This window comes from Orycteropus afer, unplaced genomic scaffold (assembly GCF_000298275.1).
Source record: "Orycteropus afer afer isolate SDZICR_OR568_19922 unplaced genomic scaffold, OryAfe1.0 scaffold00044, whole genome shotgun sequence".
NCBI lineage: Eukaryota > Metazoa > Chordata > Mammalia > Tubulidentata > Orycteropodidae > Orycteropus > Orycteropus afer.
Window position 1 is genome coordinate 6,483,554 of NW_006921631.1, and position 17,742 is coordinate 6,501,295.

The 17,742-nt window shown below is 44.5% G+C and overlaps 1 protein-coding gene across 1 annotated transcript in view; it reads left to right on the forward strand.

Moving 5' to 3' along the window:
* Positions 1 to 17,742, forward strand: part of CD247 (CD247 molecule) — a 90,154-nt gene that overhangs the window by 29,817 nt on the left and 42,595 nt on the right. The gene's annotated exons all lie outside the window — the stretch shown is intronic.

The window sequence follows — 17,742 nt, forward strand, 5'->3', positions numbered from 1 at the left end:
TCTCCCACAGAGCAGCTAGTGGGTTTGAACCTCCAACCTTTCAGTTAAGCAGGCAAATGCCTTAACCACTGCATCACCAGAATTCCTTTCTTATTTGTGACAGAAAGTCAAAAAAGAGGATGGGGCACGTTTGCGAGTTAAACTGGTTCTGTGCCCAGGGCTGAGGGGGAAGGTGCCTCTACACTGGGTCCTGCTGTCCCAAGCCCTCAACAGGGCAGCGGGGAGCGGGGCAGCCAGCCTTGTGTTTCATGCATTTTTAAAACCACTTCGAAGGAGCAAATGTATCACAGGTCTTTCATTTCAGGGAAACCGCCTGTGAGAAAGGGGGAGGTGGGGAAAACGCTGAGCCGGGAGGGGCTGCCCTAGGCTTTTGTGGAAACAAAGCCTCGGTTCCTTCAGCAGCTGGGCTCCTGCCCTTTGAAAACAAATGAACCAGGAGCCCCTCAACCCCTTCACATGGGCGGTCACATCACATTTTACAGGAACCTGAAAAGAAAAGCAAGTCCCTGTCCTGTGTGAGGCTGGGTTCGTGTCTCTTGACGCCCCATTTTTCTGGGCGAGCAGAGCCTCCAGGTGAACAGCAGCATTTTGCTTCTCTTTTCCTTGAATGAGGTCAAACTTCCATGGAATTCTACTCCTAAACCAGATGAAAAGAAAGAAAACTGAGCAAACACAGAATAAACAGACAGGACAATGCTGTTTCTAAACGAATGTGTCACCTACTCACAAGCGGACAGGAAATCTCTAATTAACCCTGATTCCAGACACAAAACCCAGCTCCAACATCTCATCCGATTTGAATAAATATTTTCGAAGAAGATGATGTGGCAGCTTTTTAATTTTTGTTATGAGAGTGCTAATTTTTACTCTGTGTATATTTTAAACTGTCATAAAGAACACAAAATCTCTACCTACAAACCCAGAATATAGGGGGAAATATCCTTCTAGCAACTTTTCTTTATCTCGCTCATCTTTATTCCACAGTGACACATCCCTCTTGGGAAAACCCTGCCCCAGATTTTTATTAGTCTTTTGTAGGCTGTCGACATGAAAACCTCACAAATCCATTATGTGTTTTCCAGCCCTTCCTTTCAAGTTGCCTCTTCAAGAGGTGTGAACTAATGAAATGGCCGAGGAAGCAGCTGCCTTCAGCCCTCTCAGAAGAGGCCTGTCCCAAACAGCCTATCCTTCAGAGAAACCCTCCTGGCAGGCTTTCTTCCTATGGTCACCATATTCTCACTTCCCAGTGCATTTATTCAGAGCTACTTGAACCACATGCTATGCTCATGTATACAATATGAAAACAGGCATGTACGGGTACAGAAGGAAATAGTTGTTTAGCTCTATTAACCAACTAGTTGCCCCAGAGCTGACTCCAGGTCGCGTGGCCCCATGTGTCAGAACTGTGCTCCTTGGGGTTCTCAATGGTTAATTTTTGGACGCAGATCACCAGACCTTTCTGAGGCACCTCTGAGTAGACTCAAACCTCCAACCTTTTAGAGAGCAGCTGAGATGTTAACTGTTTATACCACATAGGGACTTCTTTGCTTCATTTAAAAAAAAAAAAATCCAAACCCGTTGCTGTTGAGTCAGTTTTGATTTGTAGCAATCCTAAGGAGCAGAGTAGAACTGCCCCATAGGGTTTTCAAGGCTGTAAATCTTTACAGAAGCAGACTACCACATCTTCTTCTGTTGGAGCAGCTGGTGGATTAGAACTGCTGACCTTTCGGTTAGCAGCTGAGTGCCTAACAACTGCACCACCAGGGCTCCCCTTTGCTTCATTAAAAAAGGTCTTTTTCTCCTATTTCAAGATTTTTCTCAATATTACCATTACATTATCTTAGCAATAAAATATTTTTTTAGAAAGATGTTGTTAGATTGTGTGGTAATAATATCTTAAAGCTACATCCTGTTAAACACTTTATAAAGCATTCTCATGTTATTATCTCATTTGCCACACCTAACAAATGGTCAGCCGCTCAGCTGTTAACCAAACAGATGTTCCAACCCACCGGCTGCTCCTCAGGAGAACGGACCTGGTAATCTGATCCCATAAAGACTGCATCCTAGGAAACTCTCTGGGACAGTTCTACTCTGTCTTATAGGGTCCCATGAGTCAGAATTGACTGGATGGCACACAATAACAACAAAAATCTTCAAGGTAGTGACTGTCATTCCCATCTAGCAGATGTTGAAACTGAGGTTCTGGGAAGCTGAGTGACTTCCTCAAGAGAACATAGCTGGGAAATAGTATTGTAGGTCTGAAATACACATCTTCTGACTCCTAGTCTGATGGTCTTTCTAATTGTTGTTGTTGTTGTTATTTGCCATCGAGTCAGCCCCGACTCATAGCGACCCCTTCTTGGGTTTCCGAGGCAGTATCACTACGGAAGTAGGATTGCCCAACCTTCCTTCCGAGGAGTGGCTGGTGGGTTTGAACCTCCAGCCTTCTGGTTAGCAGTCAAGTGCCTTAGGCACTATGCTACCAGAGCTCCTGTCTTTCTAATTAGACATGCTATTTGGCACTAAACCAAAGACACAAACCTGCTGCTTTCAAGTTGATTCGAACCTCATGTGTGCAGAGTTGAGCTGTATTCCATAGGGTTTCTGATGACTGTGATCTCCCCGAAACAAATTGCCTGGGCTGTCTTCCAAGGTACCTCTGGGTGGGTTTGAATCACCAACTTTTGGGTTAGTAGCCCAGCCACCTAGGAACTCCTTTGTCATTCAAAGACACTTGATAAAGCGTTGTTGGGAGAACTGTGTTAGCCTCCTCCTTACAGAATGAGATCAGCTGCCAAGTCAGTAACTACCTCTGAGTACCGGCATTCAGTTTAACGCTGGACAAAGACACCAGAATGAAGCTACCAATCTGCCATGCTCCCTCACCAGAGTGGGTCAGGAGCACCCACCTGGAGGAAGAGGTCTCCAACTTGCCCGGGCCTGTCCTCCACGGAGCTACCTTTCTCTAATTCCCACAACAGCTGGCAGTGGCCCAGCCATTAGTGGTCAGGGCTTGTTCACAGTGTGGGAGGGGGTGTTTCTGTGCTGACCCTCTCAGCAGGCAGCAGGTCCCACAAGTCAGAGAGAAAGGATGTGGTAGCAGAGACTGCCCTCCGTAGCGTGAGAAATAGATCTGCATGCCATCAGTGGCATACCTGCTAAATCATCTGCCGAGCTCGCACGGGCACTGCTGCACATGGGCTGGGCTTTAGGCCATCTGATTTCTAGTTCTGTCACCAACCCCTTCCCTTTTTTTTTTTAACTTTTAATTTTATTTTTCGATTACATACATATGCAATCTCAGTCAGTCCTCACAGCAACCCTTGGGAGCTGGTGACCCGGCCCAGTTTCACTCTAATCCTCAGAGAGGTCAAGTGACTGGCCATTCCCCACAGCAGTTCTTCTACTCTAAGGATGTTTCTCTCACTACCTGCAGTGACTCCTGTGTCCCTTCTGAATCTGATCTCTCATTTTAAAAATGAGGGAGATGGTGTAAGAACCAGTTTCTTGATCTTGCTGTCATGAAAACATGTTTTCTTTCCATTGACTTTTCCACACTGCTCATTTCTCTGGCCTGACAGTGTCTCTTGGAACAGCAGAGGTGAGGACACTTGCCCCTCAGAGTATGGTGGTGTTCCTTGACAGGGTCAGAGGGTCAGCATGGACATGGAGGGGGAAAGGAGGCTTCTGGAAAGTGGTCACCAAAAGGTCATAACCTCCCCCTCCAAACCCTCCAATCATTTTCTTTTTGGTGAATGGCTTGGTTGTTCAACCCTCTTATAGCACCAAGGAGGGGTCCTTCTCCCTCCCACCCCACCCCATCCCACCCTACAGCCCTGCTGGCCAGCCTTCTGGTTGCAGTCATATGCCTTAGGCACTATGCCACCAGAGCTCCTCAGAAGGAAGCAGACAACAAAATTCATACTGTTCTCAGTGGGAATAGTTAAGATGTGCCATACCCACCAAAAACAGCCACTAGAATTGGGGGCCGGAGTCCAGGCTGAGGGAAGGATTCCTGAGTTTGCATCCATTCATCTCACTCACCCCTGCCCCAGCTTAAACATTAACTAAGTCATGGCAGACCATGCTATGACAAAGCAGGGGGTCCTCCCCAGGGGACCCTGGCTCTCTGAGCCCTTCCCAGGCCAGCACTACAGATACAAAAAGAAGTGAAACGGGGGCACTTGTTTCAAGGAACTTCAGGAAAGGCAAATGTATGAAGAGACCCACCATTTCCTTGGGTCTCTATCAGTTCATACCCCAGACTGGGTTCCTGCTTGTGGTAGTTAAGGTTATGTGCCATTTTGACTGGGCCTAGTTTTGAGTGGCTGGGCAACTGATTGTCGTTATTCCTCATGATGAGACTGGCAATCAGCTCCATGGTGGAATCTGCTGTGAGCAGCTGAGTAGCTGCTTTAGGGATGCTGCGTCCAGTAAATAAGAAGCTTTGAGAATGGTCTGTAGATTTTAGCATGTTGGATCATCCTGTGTGTAGCCAAATCGTCATTCAGCAGCCTGCCATGATTACTCACCAGTCTTGAGGCAGTTTCTGGACTTGAATTGGTGGCCTGTCGTATTGTTTGGCAATCTTGGGGACTGTGTTATTTTACTTATCAACCTTGGGCTTGTTAGCTGAAGCCCATGGTCAAGGGGCCTTCACATAGCCCCTAGAGCCTGGAAATGTGAGTTTCGGACTTCTAGCCCCAAAACTGTAAGAGAATAAACTCCTGTTTGTGAAAGCCACCCATTTGTGGCATTTTCTCTTAGAGAAGCACAAAGTAACAAAAACACTGTTGCTGTTGCTGCCGCCACCCACAGGGCAAAGGCAAGGACTTCTCTACCCCAAACCAAGCTCTGGCCTCATAGCCCTCCCTGTTTTTTCCTGGTCCTTCAGCAGTGCCCAGAGTTTGAGCAGTCCCATTCACTCACTTATTCAACAAATAATCACCGAGCAGCCAGCCCCAGCACTAGGCAATGGTCAGATGGCAGATAGAGCTATAAATGGGGTTGGCAGTGCCTGCCTTGGCTTGGCTGAATTTGCTGCTCTTCCTTAACACCTCCTTTTCTTTTCAAAGTGTCTCCCTCAGAACTTTCAGATTGACCCACCAAAACCAAACCAAACCCACTGCCATCAAGTCAATTCCGACTCATAGTGAACCTGTGGGACAGAGTAGAACTGCCCCCATAGGGTTTCTAAGGCTGTAAATCTTTACAGAAGCAGACTGTCACATTTTTTCTCCTACAGATCAGCTGATGGGTCTAACTGCTGACCTTTTGGTTAGCTGCTGAATGTCTTAACCACTACACCACCAGAACTCCTTAGATTTACCCACACAAAACAGAAAATATCAGAGGTAGGTCCAAGTTGTAACTGTTGAAGGGAGCCTGGCTGTTTTCTACCTCCAGAAAGGGGATGACATGCCTGATTGCCCTTCATAGAGGTGTGTTTGGGGACTGCAAAGATTAGGAGAGGTGCAGGGTTTGGTCTTATTGTCATCTCCTGGGGGCTCTCCATATACAGACCTTGGTGTCCTTCCGATGTGAGGTTTCACACTTGGAAGAAGTCTGGCAGCAGAGCTGTAGGCAAAGAGCTTCTCTCTGAGAAGCCAAGTGACTTAGGTCATTCCTGAGCCTCTCTGTCCCCTCAGTTGAAGTTGTTGTTGTTGTTATGTGCCGTCGAGTTGGGCCCGACTCATAGCGACCCCTCCTTGGGTTTCCAAGGCAGTGTCACTATGGAAGTAGATTGCCCCATCTTCCTTCCAAGGAGCGGCTGGTGGATTTGAACCACCAGCCTTCTGGTTAACAGTCAAGTACCTTAGCCACTATGCTACCAGAGCTCCCCTCAGTTGAAGAGGGACTAGTTATCCTATCTGGCCTTATCTCCAAGTTCTAAGTGTCAAGGGAGCATCTAAGCATTTACCCTTCTTAAACTGTAAAAAGTTCTATTGATGGAGGGTTCCCACCCTATAATATAGATTGGGGTGACAGGAGGGAAGAGGCAGGTATACATCTCACCACTGTAGGGCCCCTGAGTGTCCCCTCATGGTGCCGAGGCCATCTGTGGATGTCCCAGAAACTCTGGCAATCATCTTGCTTCAGCTCCCAGACCCTTGTTTCATAAAGTGGCAAGGACAGGTGACTACATGTAAGACACGGCTCTTAGAGTACTCTGATCAGGACTCCAAAAGGCACCTCACCTTTCAAATGAAGGGACTGAGGCCCATGGAGAGCAGGACTTCTGAGCAACCCATGGGGATGGGGCATGAAAGGGGGCTGGAGAGAGCCAGGAGAAGCCCAGCAGACCTGTGACTGACATGGAGCCTTGTAGACCCTCCATCAGCCCAGGTAGCCTGTGAGGAAGGAGAGGAAACAGAGGGAGGGAAGGCAGGCAGGATGAGCAGGGGTATCTTCTTCATGGTTAGATGAATTAGTCTTCAGAAGACCAAGTTACTCTCAGGGAAATGAGAAGAAAACCAAAGGGGAAGAATTGATTCTTGTCTAAGCCACAGCACTCCTTTGGAGGTGATTCCTTTGCTCCCTAGGCTTCCTGTGGGGCTGACCAGAGGGCAGCTCATCAGGACCGGCAGGGGCAGAGCTGTTGGGAACACTCTCATTGCAGCAGCCCAGTAGGCAGACGACTACTCGTGTCCCTCAGAAAGTGGTCTCTCTGGGCTGAGGGAAGGTAACCTGACCTAACCCACTGCCATGGAGTTGGATCCGACTCATAGCGACCTCTCCTTGGGTTTCTGAAGCAGTATCACTATGGAAGTAGATTGCCTAAACTTCTTTCTGAGGAGTGGCTGGTGGGTTTGAACCACCAGCCTTCTGGTTACCAGACAAATGCCTTAGGCAGTACACCACCAGAGCTCCTTGAGGGAAGGTAGAGTAACAATATTCTCAGATTCGGTACATGTCCCTAATTCCAAGCTGAGGGCTCTGCTGCAAAGTGCTGTGTAAATGTAAAATAGTCATCACTGTCATTGTCACCATCACTGGCCACATTGTGCCATCTCTGACCTCCAGAGCCAGGTGCTGCCCTGCAGATGCCACAGACGTTGTCACATGACGGACCAGCCATATGACCTTGGATAAGTTATGTAATCTCTCTGAGCCTCTGTCTCCTCATCTATAAAATGGGGATAATATTTATTTCCCTGTGTGGGCTAAGAGGATTAAATGAGATCAACATTATACCCAGTGTCAGGCACACAGGAGACAGTAAAAAACACTAGCTTTCTTGTAGGGAAAACTAGCATGTATTTTTAAAAGGGCATGAAGGCATTCAAGGTTGATGGGAGAACAGGGCAGAAGGGGAAGAGGTGGCACCAAATCTCTGATAATCCAAAATCCGAATACCACTGCTCCCGTCAATTCCAAGTAGAACTCAGCTCAATTGCATTGCATGATTACAATGATTACTAGCAGTAGTCTTTGTTTTTCTTACTTTCTTTTTTTTAAATTGTGCTTTGAATGAAATTTATAGAGCAAATTCATTTTCTATACAGCAGTTGATACACATTTTGTTTCATGACATTGATTGCATTCCCTATAATGTAACAGGTCTCTTCACACTTCCTCCCTGTGGTTACCTTTTCCCTGTGTCCTTCTTTCCTATGCATTCCTGCTCTCTGAGCTTTCTCCTGGTGCAAATATTGCCCTTCTGATCTCCCATGGTTGATTGTTCTAAGAAGTGTACTTATCTGGTGTAAATGTTCACTTTACATGCCTGTCTATTGTTTGGCTGTAAGCCACAGGAGTGAGTTCAATTCCAGGCCTAAAAGGTGAGTAGGGACTATCATCTCAGGGGTGTCACTAGTCTCTATCAGACAGGAAGCCTGGTCTTTTTTATGATTTTGAGTTTTGCTCCACAGTTTCCCCCCATTCTGTCCAGGATCTCCTGCACCGATCCCCCTCTGAGTGGTTGACAGTGGTAGCTGTGTACCATCTAATTTTTCTGGTCTCATGGTCATATAGTCTGAGGTTCACACTGTCTACTAGTCTACTGTTTCCATGCATCTTTGGTTTTCCTTATTCTGCTTTGCTCCAGACCAGGAGAGACCCATTGTTGCATCTAGATGACTGCTTGCAAGCTTTTAAGACCCCAATCACTACTCACCAAAGTAAGATGTAGAACAATGTTTTTATGTAATATATTATGCCAGTTGAACTTCATATCCCCCATGAACATGGTCCCAAGCCCACAGGTCCAACAACTCATTCCCTCAGAGTGGTTGGCTGTGGCTAAGATGTTATCATAACTTTACCTCTTGTTGTTGTTGTTGTTGTTAAGTGCCATCGAGTCATTTCCGACTCATAGCGACCCCATGCACAGCAGAACGAAACACTGCCCGATCCCGCACCAGCCCCACAATCCCTGCTATACTTGAGCCCATCATCGCAGCCACCGTGTCAGTCCATCTCGTTGAAGGTCTCCCCCTCTTTCATCGACCCTCCACCCTACCAAGCATGACATCCTTCTCCAGGGAATGGTCCCTTCTCACAACATGACCAAAATAGGTGAGACAAAGTCTGGCCATTCTTGCTTCCAAGGAGCATTCTGGCTGCACTTCCTCCAGGACAGATCTGTTAGTTCTTTTAGCAGTCCACGGTACTTTCAGCATTCTTTGCCAGCACCACAACTCAAAAGCATCAACTCTTCTTCGGTCTTCCTTATTCATTGTCCAGCTCTCACATGCATACCAGGCGATTGGAAATATCATGGCTTGTGTCAGGCGCACCTTAGTCCTCAAGGAGATATCCTTGCTCCTCAGCACTTGAATCAGTTCCTTCGCAGTTGACTTTCCCAGTCTATGTATATAGACATTCTTATACCACATACAAATATGTATGTAGAAATATCATCTGCCAAACATATATGCTCATGAGTATGTGCCTTTTTTCCAAGACATACCTGACATTCTGGCTGTAATCTTTATGGAAGCAGATCAACAGGCCTTTCTTTCATGGTGCTGCTGGGTAGGTTTGAACCACCATCCCTTCAGTCAGTAGTTGAGTATAAATCATTTCTGCCACCCAGAGACTCTGATTTTCTCCAGCTGGAGGCATTAGAACGTTGGTTAGCTGCTCCGTCGGCTTGGAACATGGAGATCACTAGGTCATATTAGACATCCCAGGAAGGATCTAAAAGCAGAAACAAAATAAAGGTTCACCCCAGGCCTTTCTATCTCCACTTTAGCTTTACACCTACCCTTGAGACAAAGTTGGGTTCTTTCCCAATGATTTGTGGCAGCAGTTACAGGATAAACTACACCCCCACCTGACCAGGCTGAGGGAAGCTTAAGACTCTCCCCCACAAGTGCTTTTAAATGGGCTTTCTTTCTGGAGAGGACAAAGGATGGAAGAAGGGAGCAGGCAGAAGGACTGCCTGTCCAGGGTGCAGATGGGTGATTGGGAAGACAATCGGAGAGGAAAGAAGCTTACTCACCCCACCCCATCGAGACAAGAGGAGATTCAAAACAAACCCCAGGCTGTCAGTATGGAGGAGTAGATGGGGCAGGACCCTCTTGTTTTATCATCAGCACTTGCAGGAGCTCAACATTTTGTGAGGTTTTTATTGTTGCATGCCATTAAGTCGGTTCCAACTCATAACAACCCATAGGACAGAGTAGAACTGTCCCCATAGGATTTCCTAAGCTATTATCTTTATGGAAGCAGATTGCCTGGTCTTATTTCCTTCTAGGAAGATAAAGAGATGTCATTCTGACCCCTTATGGAGAGCAGAGTGGAAGCTACTGTCCCCATGAGACAGCAGGGAGGCTGAATCTGATTGTGATTGGATGAATCACAGTCATCGTCGGGTCAGAAGGACTTTTAGTGGGATCTTGGGAAGGTCTCAAATTCCTAATCAGACATTCAAAGGGCTAAGCCTCCTTCTAAGAGTCAAACAGGGTGAAAGAACAGGTTTCTAGGAAGTCTTGGTTGAGAGGCAGGGAAGAAAAGAGGGTGTGGTTAGGCAGTGATTGGACCCAATGCCAATGAAAGGTAACGTGCTGTACAAGACCCCACACCAACTTCGTCAGGGGCCTGGGTCCGTCTTATATCCCTGCCTGACCTGGGTCTCAGGTGTCCCTTGTTAAATGGAACTAAGCATACATTCTTGACCAGTCTCCCAAGACTGAATGAAGTGATGTGTATAATTCTTGTGACCTGACTGCTTTTTCTGGAGAAAGTTGGGACTATGGTGTCATTTGCAACATGTACATTATTATATGTCATTCAATTCAACAAGCTATTTCTTAAGCCCCTACTGTATCAGTACTGTATCACACCATGAACTTACTGCCTGTATCCTCAAAGAACTTATGATTTAGAAAAGAAATAAGACATCTCACACAAAATGACCAGAGCAATAATTGCTAATTTTTTCTTTAAACCTCAGCTTACATTATGAATGGTGCCAAAATGTGTGTTTCCCATGTACTTATTAAAATCCTACCCCCATCTTGGGGCTCTGGTGGCATAGTGCCTAAGGCACTTGACTGCTAACCAGAAGGCTGACGGTTCAAACCCACCAGCCACTCCTCCAAAGGAAGGTTCAGCAATCTACTTCCATAGTGACACTGCCTCAGAAACCCAAGGAGGGGTCCCTGTGAGTTGGATCCAACTTGATGGCAATGAGTTTGACCTTCATCCTACTCCCAAATTTCTCCCCCACCAAAGTCAAGAATTTTTGGAAAGCAAATACATGAAAATGATTTTAATACATAGCTTTGATTCCAATTTTTGAAGTTTTAAGAAGATATATCAAGCAAATGGCAATCAAAAAAGAGCTGGAGTGGCAATATTAATCTCTCATAAAATTGACTTTAAGACAAAAACCACCATAAGAGACAAGGAAGGACATTATATAAAAAAGTTTTAAGAGTAAATAATTTCTGTTGTTGTTGTTGTTGTTATGTGCCGTCAAGTCAGCCGTGACTCATAGCGACCCCTCCTTGGGTTGCCGAGGCAGTATCACTACGGAAGTAGGATTGCCCAACCTTCCCTCCGAGGAGTGGTTGGTGGGTTTGAACCGCCAGCCTTCTGGTTAGCAGTCAAGTGCCTTAGCCACTATGCTACCAGAGCTCCCAAATAATTTCTAAGCTTTAGTATTTTAACTATTATAAATAACAATTTTCATGTAACAGCTCGTAATGGATAATGGCTAAAAACCAATATACTATCAACTGAGTCTAAGGCAATACTATCATGATACACTATGTTAGCCTTGTTACTGAGTTAAATATTCACATATATCTCATTACATTTGAAAATAAGATGGAGATTAGATTTTTCACATCACAAGAATTCTCAAGAATGCGTAATAAAAGCCAAGAAAATGTAGCCACTCATAAATTAATGAGCCACTCATAAATTAACTCATTTGACTTGCTCATAACAAAATAATTTCAAAAGCAAAATTATAAAAATAACTTTGAATCTTTCATAGCAAAATAACTATATCTTTTTGTGGAATGTATGTGTATCTTAAAACATTTGATTTAGTGCAGGGTGAACCCAAGAGTCAAAAGGTTTAAAAAGGTTCTGCTTAAACCATTCTCCAAAATATGTAGTTTTCCTTAAAATCACCTGAGAAGGATAATCCACAGTTACACTTATTTACATGCTCTAATGCCTGCAACCACCAGGTTAAGAAGTTCTTTCAGTTTTCCTCTGAAGCAAAACTAAGTGTTAGAGCTGCAAGGGATCTTGTGTGGGCTGATTGGCTGGTTGAGTGGAAAGAAATGTCAGAGTGTCCAGTGCAGTTCTTCGCCTTCACAGAGGGAGACAGGGTGTTCCAGATAGCATACGTGATATCACAGTTTTTCCTTCATATATTGAAGACTCTAGTGTAGGTTTGTCTCAACTCTTTTTCCAGCTAAATGATCCCCCGTTCTCATTACCTTTTCTTCCATTTTCTAAGGTATTTCTCATCTTCATGACCCTACTGAGAACTCTCTCATCCTCCATGTGGCTCATGTTGAGGACTTCTGAACCAAATACTCAGAGAAGAGAGGGAGAAAAGTGGTTCTTTCACTCCAGGGCAAGATTGTATCTTAACTGCAGGACTACCTTGACAAATCACCTCTAACTTGTAGGTCTGCTATCTTTCTAGATCCATTTGATATCTGCCTAATTAGTTCTTGGGACTAGGGGGTCAGACCATGGCCGTGACCGTGAGTAACAGAGATCTAGTGGATATGCGATGTTGGATTCTGAGTACAGAGTGCTGACTTAGATGTTTTGGCTTTGAGTATGGGAGGCAAGAGAGAAATCAGCAATGTGTGGCTCCGTAGTCAGGAAGCTCACACCCAAATAAAGAAGAAAGACAGTGTCCTGAAGCAATGAAAAATACAGTTGGTACTAAATTGCTTGGTGCAAACAAAGAACTGTTATTTGGAGGAAGGAGCTCAGGGCACTTGGAATGACCAGGGTCAGCTTGTAGAAGAGATGACCTTGAATAATGTGTAGAATATGGATTGGTGGCAAGATTTCAGGCATGGAATTAGCAGCAGTCCTGGTCTGGAGAGAACTGGGATCAGTGAGGCCCTGAAGAGAAAGACCTAGCTGGAGCTGCTAACAGGGTGGAAGGAGTGGGACATGGTGGAAGGTGATGACCAGAGTATGAGGCCTGAAAACCACATGGGGAGAGGGGGCAAATGTAATGCAAAAGCAAACCAGAATTCCTAGGAAGTTTTTGAACAGCTGAAAGTACCACCACTTTCAGGCTTCAGTGTACAGAAGGTTGAGGAGGATGTATCATGTCGTGGAATTACCACCATCTTGTAGTCATAGAACCAGATGGGCAGACCTAGGTTGTTCTTTGAGCTAATCTAGAATGGCTGCCCTTTCTTATGATTTAGTTTAGTTTTTAGTTCCACATACTTTTCCTTTCTGTTTTCAAAGATATGTACATTAAATTTAAAAAATCCTGAAAGTACAAAACATAATAAAGAAAGAAAGAAACCCGATTTTTCAGCCATCTCCCCAGAGTAACCACTGTTAGTCACCTCTGCAAAGAAAAACAAACCCATTGTCATCGAGTCAATTCTGACTCATAGCGACCCCCAATGGGTTTCCAAAGCTGTAAATCTTTACAGAAGTTGAGTGCCTCATCTTCCTCCCACAGAACACCTGGTGGGTTTGAACCACTGAACTTCTGGGTAGCAGCCAAATGTCTTACCCACCACACCACCAGAGCTCCCTAACCACTGTTACAGTGCTATCTTTTCCTTCCAGTCTTTATTTTTATGCACTGGTTTCTTTACTTGGTTAGGATTAAACAGTATCAATAATCCAGACTAGCCAAATGGATTTGAACACTTTTAGTGACCAAAACAAACAAACTGCAACAACAAAACAAACCCGTTGCCATCAAGTTGATTCTAACTCCTAGCAACCCTGTCATAGTGGGTAAGACATTTGGCATAATGACAGGGTGGTCTAAACTCTTTTGATGACTAGCATCTCACTACATTTTTTGGCAGAATATACCATTTAAAAATAGAGATAACATTAAAAATATTTTTCTATATATATGAGGTAATAGGAGCTCTGGTAGCATAGTGCCTAAGGCACTTGACTGCTAACCAGAAGGCTGGCGGTTCAAACCCATCAGCCACTCCTCAGAAGGAAGATGGGGCAATCTACTTCCGTAGTGATATACTGCCTTGGAAACCCAAGGAGGGGTCTCTCTGAGTCGGATCCGACTCGACGGCACATAACAACAACAACGAGGTAATATATTGTTGTTGTTATGCTCACCAAGAAAATGTAAAAATTCAAATCACCCATAATCCTATTGTCCTAAAATAACCATTGTTAATTTTTTTTTTGGGGGGGGTTGTGTTTCCTCATAAAATTCTCCCAAAATGGGCATTGTAAAGACAGGATTGAAATCACACCATGTACAATTTGGATCTTCTTTGTTCATTTTACCATGTCATAGAAGTTTCCATTTTCAGACAGTTCTGATCATTCTAACCAGAAGGCTGGCAGTTCAAACCCACCAGCCACTCCTCAGAAGGAAGGTTGGGCAATCTACTTCCGTAGTGATAGTGCCTCAGAAACCCAAGGAGAGGTTGCTATGAGTCAGGTCCGACTTTACGGCACATAACAACAACCATATTTATTGAGTACTTACCAATTCAAAGCATTTCACATATATTACTTTATTTAACCCTCACAACAACCCTTTGAAATAGGTACTATTATTACCCCCACTTAACAGATAAGCTAACTGTGGCCCAGAAAGTAGAATCTAAAGTCAGGCCACCCTGCCTCTCCAACTGGTTCCTAATGAAGCTTCCTGCTACTGATCTGAATTCTGTTCCCTTGATGGGAATGCCCCTCCCTCACACCCAAGCCCACAAGTCTAATCCTTTTCCCATGAGACAGCCATTCAAGTATTTCTTTGAGGTCCTCATCCCTTGTATTTTCAGGTTTAGCCTCCTTATCTCTTCAGTCATCCTTCATGGCTGGAAGACTCTTCACCATGCTGGTCACACAGGCAGGTCTGGCTCCTCTGGGTGGCTAGAAACAAATGCATGGCTGTGGTAGTCCAGGGGAGGCTGGAGCCAGACTCTCATCCTGCACGTTAGATACCTGACCCCTACACTGCAGCTGGGGGTGAACTGACTTTTACCTATAGTGCTTGAGCTGCAATGAACAGCATGTGCTTTCTGCAAATCCTTCCCGCCATCATAGCTCCATGGCCTGGCTTCCCCAGCCTTTTGAGCACAGCTCAGAGAAGAGGAATTAGGTGTTTGGAACCTTGGCCTGGCTGAAGGAGCTCTGGCAGTGCAGTGGTTAAAGCATTCAGCTGCTAACCAAAATGTCAGCAGTTCAACCCACCAGCCACTCTGCAGAAGAAAGATGAAACAGTCTGCTTTGTAAAGATGTACAGCCTTGAAAACTATGGGGAAATTCTACTCTGTCCTATAGGATTGCTGTGAGTCAGAATCAACTTGACTGCAGTGGGTTTAGTGTTTCTGTTTTTGGTAGCCTTTCTGGGCTGGAGCTTCCATGACATCCTGGTGTGGACCAAAACGGTCTACCTGGGTCATCAAGTCATGAGGGGAGACCTAAAGCTGGCAGTAGGGTTGGCAGCTGTCCCTGCAGCACCAGATATCTTCTAAGTTTTGTACCATGATATTCCAAGAAGTCAGAAGAGCCAGTTCACAAGAATCTTTGAGACAGGAGAGGTCAGCGAGGAAGGGCCCTTCTGGTAGGCATGGGGATTGTACAGCAGACACATTCAGTAGTAGCCCCTTGCATCTGGGTTTGGTTTGAGAACAAGAGAGGACAACTTTGTTTGCCTTTCATCTAGCACTGAGCACTGGAAGACTCCAGATCAAATCAAGGCAGACTCCAGATCAAATCAAGGCAGACTCCAGACCAACTCACCAAGGGCATAGTGTTTGACCTTAGTACCTTCCTCTGTTTTTGGTATCCTTGGCCTAACCATTCTTATTTTCTCTCAGGGCCCTGATTCAAGAGGGAGAGAAATCTGCTAAGTGATTTCATATTAAGGCATTACTAGTGAGTGGACATTTAATGTGTTACACTTCTCAGGGAATGTGCTTCCAGCAGGAGAAATATCTTGCTATGTCTCAAATTATGAAGCATGCCTAAGAGTCTCCTCAGTCTTTATGCAACAAGAAAAAATGATACAGATTCTTTACATCTTTGGGCCTCCATTTCCTCATTTGTGAAATGAGGATAATAGTAGTATATATCACAGAGGGGTGCTGAGAATTAATATGAGATAATACGTATGAAGTTCTAGAATTATACCTGGAACACAGTTTTTTAAAAAAAAAAACAAAAACACTGCCATCAAGTTAATTCTGACTCATACCAACCCCTATTGGGTTTCCAAGGCTGTAAATCTTTACCGAAGTAGATTGCCTCTCACTTTCCTCCAGCAGAGCAGCTGGTGGATTTGAACTGTTGACCTTCTGGTTAGCAGCCAAATGCCTTACCCACTACACCACCAGAACTCCTTAGCTTTCAATATGTGTTAGCTATTATTATTACTGTAAATTATTATTTTGATTATATGACAAATTCACATATATTGTGTCATTTAGCCTCACACCAGCTCTGTGAAGTATTTTGCTCACATTTTAAAGATAAAGAGAGTCAAGAGATTAAGTGTGCAACTAATTAAGTGAGCTGGCACAGGGAGGCTCGGGTGAAAGGATCAGTCCGTTTGCTCAGCAGAGGTTTCAGGAAAGCCCACAGTGGATAAACCCTGGGCCAGCCTGGAGGACACATGAGAAGCCCAGGAACCTGTCCTGTCCTCAGGAAGCTCACAAGAGTCTCAGGGATGTGTCAGCAGCCTGGAAAAGGTGCCATCTCTACCCACAATGATGTAGTTATCCTGGGTGCTGCTTTTGCAGTAAAGCACATCACTTCTGAGCAACTCCTTGTCTTTTGGAGGGGAAGCCAGGGCTACTCTCTAGGGCTACTGTTTCTATTTCAGACTTACAGGAAAGTAGAGTAAATAGTATAATTAGCCCCTTGTACATGTTTCAATATGTATCACTTAAAGTTAAGGACTCTTTTTAAACATAACCATATACCATTATCCCATCTAAAAATTTTATGAAATTCCTCAATGTCATCAAATATACAATGTTTAAAATCCCCAACTGCCTCATATATTATATATATATATGGGAGCTCTGGTGGTGTAGTGCCTTAGGCATTTGACTGCTAACCAGAAGGTTGGCAGTTCAAACCCACCAGCCACTTTTTTGGAAGGAAGACTGAGCAATCTACTTCTGTAGAGATACAGCTTTGGAAAACCAAGGAGAGGTCATTATGAGTTAGAATCAACTCAATGGCAGTGAGTTTGGTTTATATATATATATATATATATATATATTTGTTTTTGTTGTTGTTATGTGCCGTCGAGTTGGACCTGACTCATAGCGACCCCTCCTTGGGTTTCCGAGGCAGTATCACTATGGAAGTAGTTGAATTAAGATTTAACTGGTTTATATGTTTAAGTCTCTTTTATATCTTTAGCTTCCTCCCCCCACTTTCACACACACACACACACACACACAGCACTCTCTTTATTTCCTTGAAATGTATCTGTTGAAGAAATTAGGTTGCTTGTTGGGTAGAACCTTCCAGAGCCTGGCTTTTGCTGGCTACATTCCTGTGGTATCATTTAACATGTTCCTCTGCCTCGTATATTTTTCACAAACCAGCCATCAGATTTAGAGTTGATCAGATTCAGATTTTTAGCAAGAAATGCTGCAAAGGGATTTGACCTACTCTTACCAGGGGCTCACTATGTCTGATTGTCTGTCTTTTTGTGATGTTAGAAGCCACTGACGATCATTGCCTAGAGCCACGATTTCATTAGGGGTTATCTTTTTTTTTTTTTTTTCATTTATTAGCTGGAATACCTCTACAGAAAGAAACTTTTCCTCATCAACTGTTTGGTTACTCTGATAAATCCCCAAAATAAATACTTGATTCCACCGAAAAACCAAACCTACAGCCATTGAGTAGATTCCAACTCGTTGTGACCCCCATTGGGTTTCCAAGGCTGTAAATCTTTACAGAAGTAGATTGCCTCATCTTCCTCCTGCAAAGCAGCTGGTGGGTTTGAGCCTCCGACCTTCTGGTTAGCAGCCAAATGCCTTGCCCACTATGCAACCAACTCTCCTTAAAAGTTTGATTATTCCCTTTATTTACAACGATTTGTTATTTACACATGAA